This window comes from Manis javanica, chromosome 4 (genome assembly GCF_040802235.1).
Source record: "Manis javanica isolate MJ-LG chromosome 4, MJ_LKY, whole genome shotgun sequence".
Classification (NCBI taxonomy): Eukaryota; Metazoa; Chordata; class Mammalia; order Pholidota; family Manidae; genus Manis; species Manis javanica.
In genome coordinates, this window is record NC_133159.1 from 123,884,931 (window position 1) to 123,901,879 (window position 16,949).

The 16,949-nt window shown below is 47.0% G+C and overlaps 1 pseudogene; it reads left to right on the forward strand.

Annotated features, from left to right (window-relative positions):
- The window catches only part of LOC108408766 (myosin-13-like), a 46,152-nt pseudogene that overhangs the window by 17,824 nt on the left and 11,379 nt on the right, over positions 1 to 16,949 (forward strand).

The window sequence follows — 16,949 nt, forward strand, 5'->3', positions numbered from 1 at the left end:
ACTCATATACATAGTTTAAGTAATAGTCAAAATTGGGTTTTAAAATAATGGGCTATCATAAATGCATAAATTTAACAAATTAATGTTTTAAGTTTGAAAATATATGCTATATAATCATTTATCCTATAATTAGATAATCTTTAAAAATTACTATCCTTGTGTACTTTGGCAGTGGGATATAAAAAAATGGGCACAAGTTTAAACTTAAATGATGAATAGCATCTTCTCTAAATTTAATTAGGGTATCTTTGTAACTTTTTGCATAACCCAAATAAGCAATAATATCAAGACTAAATATAAGCCCCCAGGGCTTTGGGAAATTTCTGGCTCACTGCTTCTTTCAGGAGGTTAATTTTGGTAAAAATCTCTGTCCCTTCCTCTCTACCTCGCATCTACCTTGTAGCCATCTCTCCTCACAGCCACCAGGGAAACTTGAAGGCTTCTAGAAGTTTCCATAAGTTTAAGTCAAAGCCAGCTTCAGCCCCATCCCTGCCCAGCAGCTGGGGTCCCAGAATGAGAAGATGTTACATACCTCTCCTAACCCCTAACAGTGCCCCAATACAGAATTTTCTCCAGCCCCTTTTGATTTGTGCCTGATCCAGGTAGGTTAACAAGAGCACCATGTCGCTGTCCCCCTGGGGCATGTCCCTATGGCTGCTCTTCTTCCAGCCCAGGTCTGGTGCCCCCCTTTCCTTCCCAGAGCTGGTGCTCAACAGTCAGCAGGGGACCGTCCTGCGTTCAGGCACCCCCGCCCCACCACAGCTGTCTTTCTGTTCTTCTCCTCCCACTAAAGGCACAGCCTGTGGATTTTACACCCCATCCTTCAACAGACACAGAAGGCCATCTCAACTATTCTAATGGGAAGCCCACTTTTTGGGCTCTACACTCAGTCTGCCCTCCCTTGGAGCCTAGTGACAGAGTCAAGAGCCACGGACAAATATGTTGGTTTTTATTCCCACAGTTACAGGGTGCTAGAGTCTCCCCAGAAGGTGGGGATTATTTCTACATGAGTCTGTGGGCAGGCTGCAGCCACTCCCAAGCTCCTCCACCAACTCTTTCCACCCAAGTATGGGGGTGTCAGCATGTCTCACGGTGTCCAGACCATCAAAGACACACAATGATAAAGCGCCCTGGGCACTGTCTCCCCAGGCGTGATGGACCAACCCTTGGTCCTGCACCAGCCGCGCTGTAACGGGGTCCTGGAGGGCATCTGGATCTGCAGGAACGGCTTCCCCAGCCAGATCCTCTATGCTGACTTCAACAGCGGTCAGCTGCCCCACATCTGCATCTCTCTCCCTTTGAGGGCACCTTCTGCACTCCCCAAAGCCACTCCTTGCTCTGGGAGTTTGGTGAGCTCACAAGCCTCCCAGGGTATTTCCATGGGCTTTGTCTTTTGCTGGGGGGCTGGGGGGTAGGGTGTGATCCTATTGCCAAAGTGAGCACCAGGTCACCCCAAAGAGGTTCCAGGGTGAGAGTTTAGACCCTCCCTCCCTCCTGTCACTCCAGACCAGGGTGCTGTGCACTCAGCCTGTGCGCTATGGGCATTTGGAGCTAGATGATCCCTTACTGTGGGGCCATCCCCTGTAGGATTTCAGCAGCACCCCTGGCCTCTACCCATTAGATGCCAGTGGCATTCCACACACACACACACCCAGAAGCTGTGACAATCAAAACATGTCTCCACATCGCCACATACCCCCTTGGGGGGACGAACTGCCTCAGTTGAGACCCACCTCTCCAGACCAATGCTCTCCTCCAGCTGTCATCTGGGCCCACAAGCCCAGGCTTTGTCCAGAGTGGAGGAAGGGAGAGGATGCTTCTGCAGATGTCTGCAGGTCATGCTGATTTCAATGCTCTGTTAAGTCAGATAACAGCTGTATCCTCTGACAGCAAACACCCAGCCGGGCACTCAGCTCGGCTTCTTTCTATAATGTTTCTCTCCCTCTTGCCACTGCCTGCTTCTCTAGAATCAACTCCAAATTCTCCCTCTGCCCAACTAACTGGCTGTACAATATTCCATTTCCTCCTAAGGCTAGAGCAGGGGAAGGTTCTAGAAGGTCTGCTCTCAGATATGGGCTTTGAATCCATTCAGGTGATTTTGTCCCTCAACTGAAACCATCACCCCCACTGCCACGCCGAGGGAGAAGCATCTAAGCAGATGACAGGCCCGACCAGCCCCCTAGAGCGGGACGTGAGTGAGGATCAGGTGTCTCTCTGGCTTCCTGGGTGCTCAGCAGCTGCTGGCAGACTCTTGTCACCTGAGCCCCACTGGCTCCCAGGAGTCTGTCTTACCTCAACCTCCCGACTCCCATCCCGGGTACAGTCAACACCACCTCCAGCCGTCTGAGCCTTACCCATGGGCAAGGGGAGGGCATGGCCTCCAGCCCTGGGTGGCCAGAACGGCTGGGTTGGGCCTGAGCAGAGAGAAGCAGGGTGTGGCCCTCAGGAGACAGCTGGGGGAGCCCCCTCCTGGCTCTGCACAGGGCTGCACAGCCGAGGCCCTTCCGCCCTGAGACCCACTCACACCCGGGGACAAGCAGGCACCGGAACTGACCAACGGCGCTGTCTCCTCAGGTACTGGATCCTCAGTGCCACGGCCATCCCGGAAGGGCAGTTTATCGACAGCAAAAATGCTGCTGAGAAGCTTCTGAACTCCTTCGATGTGGACCGGGAGCAGCACAGGTTTGGCCACACCAAGGTGAGATCGGTGGGCTGGGACAGCCCCGCCCCGTGCAGCCCACAGCCCAGGGCGGCTTTTGCTGACTGGAGGGAAGGCTGTCTCTCTCCCTCTCCGGTCACTCTGACTACCCCTAGCCCAGGATTCCAGGTAGAGGGAGCCCGGGGTCTAGGTATTGAAGGCTCTGTCTCCCCATTGGTTTTAGAGTCTAGAGGCTTAATTGGAAGCTCAAGCCTCACCAGCAACAGGAAAAAGCAATGGGAGCTCTAGCATCCTGGAGGGAGCAGAGAAAAGGCATCCTCAAATGGGAGGAAGGAGCCAAAGACAGAGGAGGGCACAGACAGAACTCCGGGGATGATGAGGACTTGGGAAAATGACTGGAACTGAGAAAAGTGGACCGTGGAGCATGTGTGCACACAGCGTGTCGTGTGGCATGCCCTCTATACCTGCATCACTGACTCCTCCCACTAGCCTGATGGTGATAATGGTGGTCCTGACTTCATGGGTTACTGGGAGGGCAGGAGGGATGGAGGCTCCCAGAGAAGAAACTTGCTCAAGTCCACACAGATAGTGGGTGGTAAATGCTGGCTTCAAATCCTGGCCAGACTCCAAGCTTTACCTCCCAGAAGGGCCAGGTAGGACTGGGGACCACCCATCCCCACCGAGGAAGAGCCTGCTGCCTGCCCCCTGCCAGTGGTGCCCTCTTTCCTTGGAAGTCATGGAGCCAAGGGATCTCCACCAGTGTGGACAGTGGGTGGCTGGGCCTCAGAGGGGACGAGCCTTCTCAGATGGGCAGAGAGCCAGGAGGATGGGGGGACAGAAGTGGCTGCGAGTCTCTCCTAATCTGGGCACAATTGAGCTCCAAGGGTACTTTCTGGCCTCATCTTTGCTTCCTATCTGTGAGCTCTCTGAACCAGTCCATGGAGTTTCTGGGGTCTGGAAATGTCATTTGGAACATGACAAAGGAGGGCTCAGTGCGGGACCAGAGACACCAAGAAGCGAGACCTGTGAGCCAGGTGTCTGCTGGTCCCACCAGGGCTCTGAAGGTGGAGGGCTGCTGAGACTGGGCAGAAACAGGTTCCCACGAGGGCCCCAGGCTCAACCCCTGCGGAGAACAGAGCAGGGCTCCACTCTCCTCGAGCACAGGTGTTTTTCAAAGCTGGGCTCCTGGGACTTTTGGAGGAGATGAGAGACGAGAAGCTGGTGACCCTGATGACACACATGCAGGCCGTGGGCCAAGGGTACCTGATGCACGTGGAGTTCAAGAAGATGATAGAGAGGAGGTGATGCAGACCCCCCTGCCCTCCCTACCCCTCCCCTACCTTCCCCTCCCCTCCCTTCCCAACAGCTGATCACTGCCTCCTGCCTGTGGTCTTAGAGTATTAATGTACTCATTCGGTCTCTGGCATGGGGTGTGCAGAAATGAGCCCCGCCCTCCAGGAGCTCACACATGAGTGGGACGCAGACATGAGCATGGCTGATGTGAATGCCTGTGCCAAGTGCAATGTCACTTATATGCAGGGCAATGGGGGACTGGCCAGAATAAGCTGGGGTTGGGGTTGGTTTAAAGGTGGTGGCAAGAGGAGAGAACTTCCTAGAGGAAGCTTTGCATGGCCTGAGAAAGGATGGCCTGGGAGGTCCCCATGACTGGAGCAAGGAGGGAGAGGCAGGAATAGAGGTTCCCAGGTGCCAGGTTAACAAGCCCAGATTGGCTCGTCTGGTCAGTGGGGCGCCAAGGAAAGGTGTGACAAGACAAGTGGGCAGATCGGGTTTGCAGCTCAGAGAGGCTACTCCGGCAGCTGCGAGGAGAGCAAGCCTGAGGGGGACAGAAGGGCCATAGTGGACTGTGGCAGAAGTCCAAATGAAATACGACAGGACCTGAATTAGGAAACAGTCCACGAGTGAGAGAGGAGGGGATGGACTGAAAGAACACATCCGAGTCTTCTTCCTCCAATAATTCAGCAGAAGGAATAGCAGCACGGATGGCTGGTCATGCGTGGGAACTTCAGGGAGAGGGGCATTTAGGTGGGAGTCTGTTCTCCCCGATTCCCTGGTGCCCCATGTAGCTCTACCATTCTCATTGCCACAGTGGACCCCCACTGTGTATCAGCCAAGAACATCTCCCAAGTATCTGCTCGTTAAAGGGAAGGGAAGCTAGCTCAGAAAGGAAAAAAGCCCTAGGAAGGGCCAGCTGAAGGAGAAGAAGCAAGTTCTCAGGCGCACATGAGCCATGGGACAGGAAGCGAATAGAGGGTGATAGTGGGAGGTTGTGTGTGTCACTGGGATGTAGGCAAAGTGAAAATTAGGAAAACAGATCAATTCTACAAGCGCAAAGTCCAGGGGACAACCAGTGGGTCCTGGGTGTACACCAACCCTTCAGCAGGAGGAGGGAACCCATGTGGCAAAACGCCATGAAACAGGAAAATTGTTTTATGATGGAATCAAAGGTAGAAAGGAGTTTCAAAAAGGTGAGAGGTAACAATTCAGTGTAGGATAAAGACTAAAAAAATAGGAATGAAAGATGCTCACCACATTAGCAATTAGGAAGCCACTGACAACCTTAGGCACAGCGTTTTCAACAGGATGGTGAAGGGGGAGCCAGGTGAGGGGAAGATCCACAAATGGCCCCCTGCCCTTTCACTCTCAACCTTTGCATGTGCTGTTTCCTCTGCCCTCCATGTACAGGACATACTCTGGAGTCTATAGGATCTCCATGGCTTGGCGGTACCTCCTTCCCACCTAGCCAGGAAGGCTGAAGGGCCTGGGCCAGGGGCACGAGTGGGGGTGGGGACAAGACTTTGCCATGGTTCATTAATCCCAGTCCTAATGGATGTACAGGAACTCCATCTTCTGCATTCAGTACAACATCCACTCGTTCATGAACGTCAAGCATTGGCCCTGGATGAACCTGTTCTTCAAAATCAAGCCCCTGCTGAAGAGTGCAGAGGCTGAGAGGGAGATGGCCACCGTGAAGGAGGACTTCGAGAGGGTCAAGGAGGAACTGGCTAGATCTGAGGCTCGCCAGAAGGAGTTGGAGGAGAAAATGGTGTTCCTGTTGCAGGAAAAGAATGACCTCCAGTTGCAGGTCCAGTCTGTAAGTACCTTCTTGGCAGCCAAAGAGAAGCTGCACTGAAACCCCATTAAGTGGGTCTATTCAAGGGACAGTGGTGCCACCTAGTGGGCCTATGGAGTATTGCAGTGCCACCCCGCCAATGAAGGAGAGCCTGGCCCTGGCTTAGCGCGCTGGGAGGTGTCTGCAAAATGAATTTCTGCTCACCCTGATTTCTCTCTGTCTTCTCTAGCACAGTTAGGCATATTTTTCTGTGGGCATGAGGGGTATATACCTGTCATCATAATTAAAACTGTCAAGAAGCCACCAGTTATTTTTTAAATCATGTAAATAAAAAGTAAATCACTAAAATTAATTCAAAGTAGAAAAAGTAATTTTCTGCACATGATTTTCAATAATATGACTACACTCAAAAAATTATTTAAAGATATGCATTTTTTATTTTAAATTGAAGTATAGTTGACACATAATGTATTAGTATCAGGTACACAACACAGTGATTTATACATTACTAAATGCTCACCAAGGATACACATTTTTTCAATCAAGGAAACAGGGAAATGAAACCATATGTACAGTGCATAACACTCTGGTGGTGTGACTGTATCATTTCACAGAGTTAAGACATTCAATGTTTGCCCTTTTTAGTAAACTCCCAACCTTACCTTTTGCCTACAAACAGAGCTTCTTCTCCCCTTTTCACCTCCCAGTTAGCATAGTGTGGATATTAAAGGCACTTCCCCAGGCACAGTAGGAAAGAGGACATGTTTTGGCTGAGTTTACATCCCAGTCCCCCCATTTGGTAGCCATGCGACCTCAGGCAAGTTACTTATCCTCTTTGGGCGTCAGTTTTCTCATCTGTGAAATGGTCATAGCAACAGCACACACAGGAGTGCTGTCAGGGGGATTTGATGAATCCATGCATGCATGTGGAATGTCTGGACATAGTGCATGTTCAGTAAACACAGGCAGACCCTTTATTATTCTTGCCGGGCCCTTTTCATCCATAGCCTTGAAATGTGCATCTGAGGCTTACCACACTCTTGTATGAGAAGATACAGCCTGATTCAGTTTAAGAACGTAATTCGCTAATCTTGGCCTGCCCGAGAGACTCATTACAGAGTCTTCAGGGATGTGTATTTAGTCAATAGCTTATTCTTGTGTATTTTGAATTTTTTATTCTGTGGCTCAAGAAGCCAGGACTAAGAAGACATAGGCAGCACTTTTCTGTTGAAAGTTAAAAGGTAGAAACATTTTGAAAATATCAGTTAGCTGGGGATAACATAGACACAGGGAACAACCGGTGGTAGAAGGAAGATGTGGTGATCAGGCATCCAAATTTGGCAGATTTGCAGAGGCTTCAAGAACTTCATGAACTCCTTTGTTTAGAATTATTTTAGGTGAATTTCTATTAAGTGGATGATGTCCTCAGTAGTTAAATAAAAGCATATGGGTGAGATGTGTGTGTGTGTGTGTGTGCACATGTGTGTGCAGTGTGTGACCCATCCTTTGACTTGGGTCCAGATAATGGACATCTGGAGAGCAAAGCCCTCCTTCTGGGGTTTGTCAAGGTGCTCAACAGAACGTCATGATCTGGTTCTTCCAGGAAACAGAAAACCTGATGGCTGCAGAGGCGCGATGTGAGGGGCTCATCAAAAGCAAGATTCAACTGGAGGCCAAAGTCAAGCAGCTGAATGAGAGACTGGAAGAGGAGGAGGAAATAAACTCTGAACTGGTTGCCAGGAAGAGGAATCTGGAAGATAAATGCTTTTCTCTCAGAAGAGACATTGACGACCTGGAACTGACCCTAACGAAAGTAGAAAAAGAGAAGCATGTCACAGAGAACAAGGTGGGCAAACCCAAGGGATCCCCACAGTCTCTGGAATGATCCTTACTCCCTCTCTATGAGGAGGAAGCAGGTGAGGGCAGGACCCCCATCAACTCCACATTGTCTGGAAATGAGAGGCAGGCATGAATACCCAGGTGGTCAGTGCACAAGTTGTGTCCTCTGCCTTGTTCTCTACCCCAGAGGCCCTGCTCAACCCCCCTCCTGCCTCTCATAACATAAACAAGTAACACAATACGTGATCCACATAACATTGCCAATGAGGTAGGGCAAAGGATGAGGTCGGCCTGGTATGAGATGACTCAGAGTCAGAGCTGGCTAGACAACTGAGGGTCGTGGAAGAGGTAGCAGGGGTGGGTGGAGACTATGGCAGACTGGGGAGCACTTGCCCTGTCCACAGGTGGCAACCATGACTCAGCTCCAGCCAATGGTGGCCTGGTGGGAATGTGAATCCAGCCCTGCCAGAGCTCCTGATTTTCCATGGGAACCCAGTTTCTAGATTTTATGTGAAATTTCATTTTTCTGAATGTTGATAACTTATTCAAAAGTTGTAAAGAAAACATGTCTGTGACCAGATTCATGCATCAGGAGTTAACTAACTGATCTGGAGAAATGTTGTATGTGGAACAAAGTTGAACTGAATGCCTTGAAGCTCCCCATGTTTGGTGCCTCATCCTGCTTCTGACAAGACAGGACTCCCACTCTGAATCTTGGTGCACAGCACCTCATGTCCTTCAGCTTCCTGCCTCCTTCTAAAGCCAATCAGCCAACCTAATAAACAAGTTCCTATGGCTGTGTTATGATAAACACATTGGCGTGTTACTCTTCAGACATGTATTCACGTTTGTTGGTGTCCTTCCTTGTGAAATATAAAGCCCTCTTTAAGGGAATAACCATAATGGCAGGATTTGAGGCCCTGTGATAGGCCAGTGAGGAAGATAAAGACCTGAGAGGCTTCCAGTTTCAGGAAGAGCAGCCATCACCGTAAGCACCTGCTGGGCAGGCAGTAGCCAAAAACTATAAAAGAAAGAAAGAACTGATAACTTTTGCTGGAAGCTTCTGATTTGATTGATTAAGCATTCCATTGGTGCTGATGTTCTCCCAGGTAAAGAATCTCTATGAAGAAATGACAGCACTTGAAGGAAACATTTCCAAATTGACCAAAGAGAAGAAATCTCTGCAGGAAGCCTGTCAGCAAACACTGGACGATCTTCAGGCTGAAGAAGATAAAGTCAACAATCTAATCAAATTCAATGTCAAGCTGGAGCAGCAACTGGATGACGTGAGGCTGTTTTACTACTATGCCCTGACGTCTATGCCTTGTGGAAGCACAGGCAAGAGAGGGTCTAAGTAGGAAGCAGGGGTTGAAGGTTCAGACTCTGGAATCAGAATCCATGAGTTCAGATCTCAGCTCTAATCTTACTCCAAATGAATCTGGAACACTGAGTAAGCCTCTTAGACCCGCGAAGCCTCAGTTTCCCACTTGTGACACTGGGATACAACTAGTTCCATGTCAGAGGGTTTCCCTAGAAATGAGCAGTGAGCTGCTAATACCATCACCCTTATCATTATTAGCATCCACAGGGAGGTCTTTGGGGTCCCAAAATCTCCAGTCCTGTTCTAACGTTGTTACAAATGAGTTCCCTTTGTGGCCGTGAAAATTATCACTGTTTCCTCCAGCGTGTTACACTTTTTGCTCTTGGTGTGAGAGCCAAGTTTGACGTTTTCAGGTTTTGCTCACAATTGTGGCTAGACCTTTCCCAGATGGCTTTAATCTTCCTGAGGCCAGAGCAGATGTGCTCCGCCCCCACCTCTCTTTTTCTCCACACCTGCATGTGCATGCACACGCACATGCACACATCCAAAGTCTTTCCTAAACCTCCCCACGGTTGCATGGTGTAAGTGAGGGAGGAGTGATGGGGTGTAATCCAGACCTTCACGGACGCCCCATTTGTTCCTGTCTGGGCAAGAGCATGTGCACCTGCAGGAACACGGCCTGGGACAGACCAAGTGGGGATCAGCTGAAAGAGGCACCGGAGGACCTCCGAGGGCTCCAGCCCCTTGGGGCAGCCTTGCTGGAGGAGAGAAGAGCTGGGTGCAGGGGGAACTACACCTTGCTCCCTCCTGGGGCCAAAGACGTGAGGGCACACCATGGGCACCTGAGGAAGCCACAGGCATGTGTGGCTGCACCGGTGCAGAAGCCAAGCTCACCTTCCCACCGGGGTCTCAACCTTTCCACCTGTGTCTTCCCAGCTTGAGGGCTGCTTGCAGCAGGAGAAGAAACTGGGGGCTGACCTCAAAAGAATGAAGAGGAAGCTGGAAGGAGACCTGAAAATGTCCCAGGAATCTGTTATGGATTGAAAAATGACAAGCAGCAAGTGGAGGAGAAACTGAAGGAGCAGGTACTTCATTCTCAGCTTTGGTGTTTGAGCCCAGAACCCAAATACCCCTTTAAAAGGCTTGTATTTCATGTTACTTAAAAAAATATACCTATTGGCAGGAAGGGGTTTGAAATCAGTCCATTACAAACCAAAATTGACGAAGAACAAGTTCACAGTTTGCAGTTGCAAAAGAAGATAAAAGAACTGCAGGTAAAAGGGTCGAAACCTTCCCACTCCCAAAAATCCCTGGGCAGGTGCCCCTCCCTGCTCTTCCCATGTTTCCTTAGCTGCTTCTTCCTCTCCTTGCAGCTGGAGAGAATGCCCTATCTTTCTCCTTATTTTTTGAAATTAATACTCTAATTTTCTTTTTTTTTAGGAAATATATATATATATTTTAATTAAGGTATCATTGATATACGATCTTATGAAGGTTTCAACATTCACCCATATTATCAAGTCTCCACCCCCACCCCATTGCAGTCACTGTCCATCAGAGCAATGAGATGCTGTAGAGTCCCTACTTGTCTTCTCCCTCCTGTGCTGCCTTCCCCGTGCCCCCTCTACATTATGTGTGCTAATCATGATACTGCTTAATCCCCTTCTCCCTCCCTCCCCACCCACCATCGCCTCCAACCCCTTCCGTTTAGTAACTGCTAGGAGTCTGTGAGTCTGCTGCTGTTTTGTTCCTTCAGTTTTGCTTTCTTGTTATACTCCACAGATGAGTGAAATCATTTGGTACTTGTCTTTCTCTGCCTGGCTTTTTTCACTGAGCATAATACCCTCTGGCTCCATCCATACGTGCTGCAAATGGTAGGATTTGTTTTCTTCTTATGGCTAAATAATACTCCATTGTGTATATGTACCACATCTTCTTTATCTATTCATCTACTGATGGACACTTAGGTTGCTTCCATATCTTGGCTACTGTAAATAGTGCTGTGATAAACATAGGGGTGCACATGTCTTTTTGAATCTGTGATCTTGTTTTCTTAGGGTAGATTTTTAGGAGTGGAATTACTGGGTCCAATGGTATTTCTATTTTTAGTTTTGTGAGGAACCTCCATATTGCTTTCCACAGTGGTTGAACTAATTTACGTTCCCACCAACAGTGTAGGAGGGTTCCCCTTTCTCCACGTCCTCACCAGCATTTGTTGTTTCTTGTCTTTTGGATGTTGGCCATCCTAACTGGTGTGAGGTGATATCTCATTGTGGTTTTAATTTGCATTTCCCTGATAATTAGTGATGTGGAGCATCTTTTCATGTGCCTATTGGCCAGTTGAATTTCTTCTTTGGAGAAGTGTCTGTTCAGATCCTCTGCCCATTTTTTAATTGGGTCATGTGTTTTTTTGGGTGTTGAGGTGTGTGAGCTCTTTATGTATTTTGGATGTTAACCCCTTATTGGATATGTCATTCACAAATATATTCTCCTATACTGTAGGATGCCTTTTTGTTCTGCTAATGGTATCATTTGCTGTACAGAAGCTTTTCAGTTTGATGTAGTCCCATTCGTTCATTTTTGCTTTTGTTTCTCTTGCCTAAGGAGATGTGTTCAGGGAGGAGTTGCTCATGTTTATATTCAAGAGATTTTTGCTACGTTTTCTCCTATGAGTTTTATGGTTTCATGACTTACATTTGGGTGTTTGATCCATTTTGAGTTTACTCTTGTGTATGGAGTTTGAGAATAATCCAGTTTCATTCTCTTACATGTAGCTGTCCAATTTTGCCGACACCAGTTGTGGAAGAAGCTGTCATTTCCCCATTGTATATCCATGAATCCTTTGTCATATATTAATTGGCCATATATGTGTAGGTTTATATCTGGGCTCTCTATTCTGTTTGATCTATGGGTCTGTTCTTGTGCCAGTACCAAATTTGTTTTGGTTACTGTGGCTTTGTGGGAGAGCTTGAAGTTAGGGAGGGTAAACCTGCCAGCTTTGTTCTTCCTTCTCAGGATTGCTTTGGCTGTTTGGGGCCTATATACTCTAATTTTCTAAGTAGCACATAAATAGTTTTCCTCAAGAATAATTAAAATATTACCAGTAAAGCTAAATATTACTGATAAGGGTGCTCTGACCTCCACCGCCAAGCCTGCACCTTTGTCATGTTCTAGGAAGTCACCAACACCACTTTCAGCAGGATGTGCATCTCCTGTATCTTCTGCTATGGATTTATGTACACATTTAACATCCAAAGAAAAAACATTTCATATATATATTAATAAAGACATAAAATATGTATAAATACACATAATATATATCTTACATTTATATATGTATATAAATATAAATATACAACTGACCCTTGAATGGGGGTTAAGGGAAACAAACCCCCCACACACACACACACAGTCAAAAATCCTCATATAACTTTTGACTCCCCAAAAACTTAACTACTAATAGCCTATTATTGACTAGAAACCTTACCAAAAACATAAATGGTCAACTAACACACATTTTATATGTTGTCTATATCCTATACTGTATTCTTAAAGTAAAGTAAGCTAGAGAAAAGAAAATGTTTTTCAAATAGTTGTAAATACCCAAAAATTTTTCCAAAATATTTTGGAAAAAAATCCATGTATAAGTGCACATGTGCAGTTCAAACCCATGTTGTTGAAGGGTCAACAGTACATATAATATATGTATTTATATTTTTATTTTTTATGTATTTTATATTTTTTAGCCTAAATATAATAATACTGAGACTATCATTCTGCAACTTGCTCCTCTAATGTAGGGATACAATTTGCAGAGCTGTTCACGGTAGACACGGGCCAGTGTCTAACCACTCCATGGACCTCGGGAGCATGGCTCCATCACAGTTGGTTTGACCATTCCCCTATTGATGGACAGGCAAATTGTTCCCAAGTCTTTTTCACTAACTTAATGTTGCAATGTACTCTTCATGGAGCTTACCCCCAGTCCCTCACCACCCTGCCCCTCCCAAAGTGGGCTGCTGCCCTCCACAACCTTCCTGATACTCTGACTCCTTCAGGCCCACACAGAAGAGCTGGAGGAAGAGATTGAAGCAGAGCACACACTCAGGGCCAAGACTGAGAAGCAGCGTGGGGACCTGGCCCCGGAACTGGAGGAGATCAGCGAGCGGCTGGAAGAAGCCGGTGGGGCGACCACGGCCCAGATTGAGATGAACAAGAAGCAGGAGGCTGAGTTCCTGAAACTGCGCAGGGACCTGGAGGAGGCCACCCTGCAGCATGAAGCCACGGCAGCCACGCTGAGGAAGAAGCACGTGGACAGCGTGGCCGAGCGGGGGTTGCAGATTGACAACCTGCAGAGGATCAAGCAGAAGCTGGAGAAGGAGAAGAGTGAGATGAAGATGGAGATCGACGACCTGGCCAGCAACATGGAGACTGTCTCCAAGTCAAAGGTACCTGGCCCCTGCTCTTGGCAAATCTGAGGTAGCTGCATCCACCTGCCCAGCAGACAGATATAATTCCATGCCTCCAAACCCACTGCATGTTCTAAACTGAAAGCCTCTACCCAGATTCGGCCTGCTGCCAATTCCCCAAATCCAGTCAAGGCATTCAAGCTTGACACAATGACCTGCTATGACTCTTTGTCTCATCGTCCTTCCAGAGTCTTCCAGAAAGCGTTCGGTGTCTTCCAATCCATCTGGGGGTTTCTAGAAATAAACCTCTGGATGGATTGCACCAAATGCCCTACTGGGTATGGTTTTCTACATACCACCTTCTTAGTCCACAATATTTATACCCAATTGTGAAATAGCCAATGTGAAATTATGCATGAGAGCAGGGGTGGATCCAGGTTTCGGGGCACTTGAAGCAAAATGTACATTAAATATGAATGCAAAGTTATGCACAAAAGTAAATAAATATTTTGAATGAGAAAAAATAAGTGACAAATTACTTGCACTCTGGAGACTTAGACCCCTGTCTTCTAAGGCCTCCTCAGAAATGCCTACCTGGAAATATATTCTACTTGCAACAATGTTTCCTTCCCACCTGGGACCTTCTACAGAAACCTGCATGATCTAGGGCCTGTGCACATGAGGGACCTGAAGCTTAAACTTTATCCGTTTTGTGGTAAACCCACCTGCGTATGAATTCAAAGCCAAGGCTTCCTCCGAGAGTGGCTGTGTGCTCCTAGGTGCATTTGCCTCTTACTGTCCTTGTAGCATCTGGAATCATACAGCCTGTGCTTTCTCTTGATTTCTTCCTCACTACCTGACTGCAACTACTTTCTCTCTCATTCCTGCTTTCCCATTTTTCTGCCATTCTTGGTTTTTCCCTCCCTCTAAGAAGTTAGGTCTCAATGTATATTCTCTCCTCCGCCTCCCCTTGTAGCAAGTCAGGCCAGGTTGCAAGTCTGGCTGAGTTAGAAGAAACTACAACATCACCCAAATGTAGTCCCTCCTGACAACCTCTTTCTCTCCACCATTGCTTCATGCTGTCTGTTCTCAATCTTAAAATTTGGTGGAAGAAAGACTTTTTATTCCTTTATGTTTTTTAAGTTGTTGTATCCTTTGATTTTTCTCCTTGGGAGTCACCAACCCTTTTTCAACTACCCCAGATTAGATTCATTTCTGTTCATATGTAATCTTCTCAAAGGTAATCTTAAGCCCCTTGAGAACATCTTTTGAATCTAACATTCCTGCCTCTTTTGCTGCCATCTTATACTTCACAGTCTAAGGGAGGACATATGCTCAATATGTTTATTTTGTGTTATATGAGGTGGGAGGAAGAGGAAAGAGGTCTACAACATATGCATGATTTTTAAACAATCTTCACAAAATTGCAGGCAAACTAGAGGCTGAGAGAGTGAACTCCATGCCACCTACACCATAGAGAATCTTTTTTATAATTAAATGAAATGCTCAACACTGCTACCTTAATGTACTACTTGCAAACAGACAAATCAGGAGGTAATATTATTCACATTGCAATAGAATTACTTATATTATGAGAAAGTCCCACAGTTCCTTTGGATGGCATCTTCTCAAAAGTTTGTTTACAAACCAGTAAATACTTACCGACTAAAAGGTGATATTCTAAGTTGTTGGTGACTAAGTAGCAATCACAAACAAAAATAAAGCAAATTTGAAGTGATCATGATTTTTTTTAACTTACCTTTATGTGTTCTGTACTTTTATTTTTATTTTACTGGCAAGAAGCTATCAAACTGTCCAGTTCAATACTGGACACCAGGAACCCATTTTTTCCAGTCATGTGATATCTTTTTTTTTCTTAAGAGTAACATAGAAAGAATGTGCCAGACTGTGGAAGATCAATTTAATGAAATCAAAGCCAAAGATGAGCAACAGACACAGTTAATCTATGATCTGAACATGCAGAAGGTGAAACTGCAGACCCAAAATGGTAAGGATGGGCAGGGCACCGTGGCCCAGCAGGGCCGTGGGAGAGGGCGGTCAGCAACACTGACGTGGGGCCGCATCTGTTCGGTAGGGGAGCTGAGTCACCAAGTGGAAGAGAAGGCGTCTCTGATTTCACAGCTAACCAAAGGCAAGCAGGCCCTCACCCAGCAGCTGGAGGAGCTTAAGAGGCAACTGGAAGGAGAAACCAAGGTCAGGATGCCCCCTTTGTGAATGGCGGAGTCAGACGGAACCTGAGAAGCTGTGCAGCTGGTTGGAGGCAGTGCTATGTCAGAAGTCTGATGCTCCTCCCCTCTGCCATGTAGTACAGTAGGAGCCTGTTATTTGAAGTTTGAGGACCTTGGCACTGGTCCTTCCTCAGAGCTCCATCTTCTGGGCTCCTCTGTCCCCTAGTGGCCTGATAAACATCCCTCTCCAGCCAGGGCATCCCCTCCCCATTGCTGCACCAGCTTGACCGTCTCTTCAAGTCCTCCTCCAAAGAGACTGCCTGATTTTAGGGGCACCCTTGGAACATGTGCATAAACATGAACATTATCATCTTGTTCTTGACTTCAATATCTAGATATTTATGTTTATAATGCCTATCTTCACTGATCTGTAAACTTGTGGAGGGCAAGAATAATTTATCCCCACTGTAGTAGCATAGGTTCAGTGTGCTGCTGAACAGTGCACACAGTAGGGGCCTAGTAAATGCTGTCAATGTGCGTTCAAACATTTGAAGAGGAATCCAGGAGTCCACAAAACTCCATCAATGTAATTCTGAGGTTGCCATGTGCTGGCTAAGACATACAAGGCAATCTTTAGGTTTCCCCAAGCTGCATTTACTTCTAAAAAAGAATGAGCCCTATACTTGCTTCCCATTTTTCTATTATATGGTAAGGGTCTTTGGTGGGCTGGGGATTGCGAGAACCAGAATCTAAAGTAGCGAAAGACACTGTGTGAGCAAGGCCGTCCTCTGGCCAGAGTACAGTAGGAGCTAAGCTTTCCCTCCTGGGCAAAGTTTTGTTGTCTCTTTGTGTTCTTAAAAGGATGAAAATGTGCAAATGACCACACTGGGTTGACCAAACTCTTTCTCTGATGGTGGCACCTCGTGACAAGAGTCAAATCACCCTCCTGACCAGGTGGGAGTGAGTGGTGGGGGCCTCTGGGCATGCCATACCCCACTCAGGAAGACGTGCTGGAGCCGGAGACACAGTGCAGATCGCATTGGTTCCCTGGTGTGGGGACAACCCCTGGTGACACCGAAACATGCTTTTGGGTTTTTCACAGTGATAGCATTCTGTAACATTGCATCAAGTGGTGTGAAAATTATACCCTTTCTAATTTTGCCTTGATTCTTCTGATTATGTAAGGAAAAGGTCTCAATTTGGGTACCATCTCTCTAGCACATGTTTATTTCCCTTATTAAATCATAGAATGTGGGTCTCAGGTACAGAGCCACGGTAGAAAAGTACCTAGCTAGCAGGTGATAGCACTGCTTTATTTCTGTTGCATTTATTCTTATGTTTACCCTCTGTTTGTGGCAAATGTTAGTAGTTTTCCCATACTGTAGCATTAATAGTTTACTTTTTAAATAAGCATTTGTAAATATAATAAAGGAGTCAACTG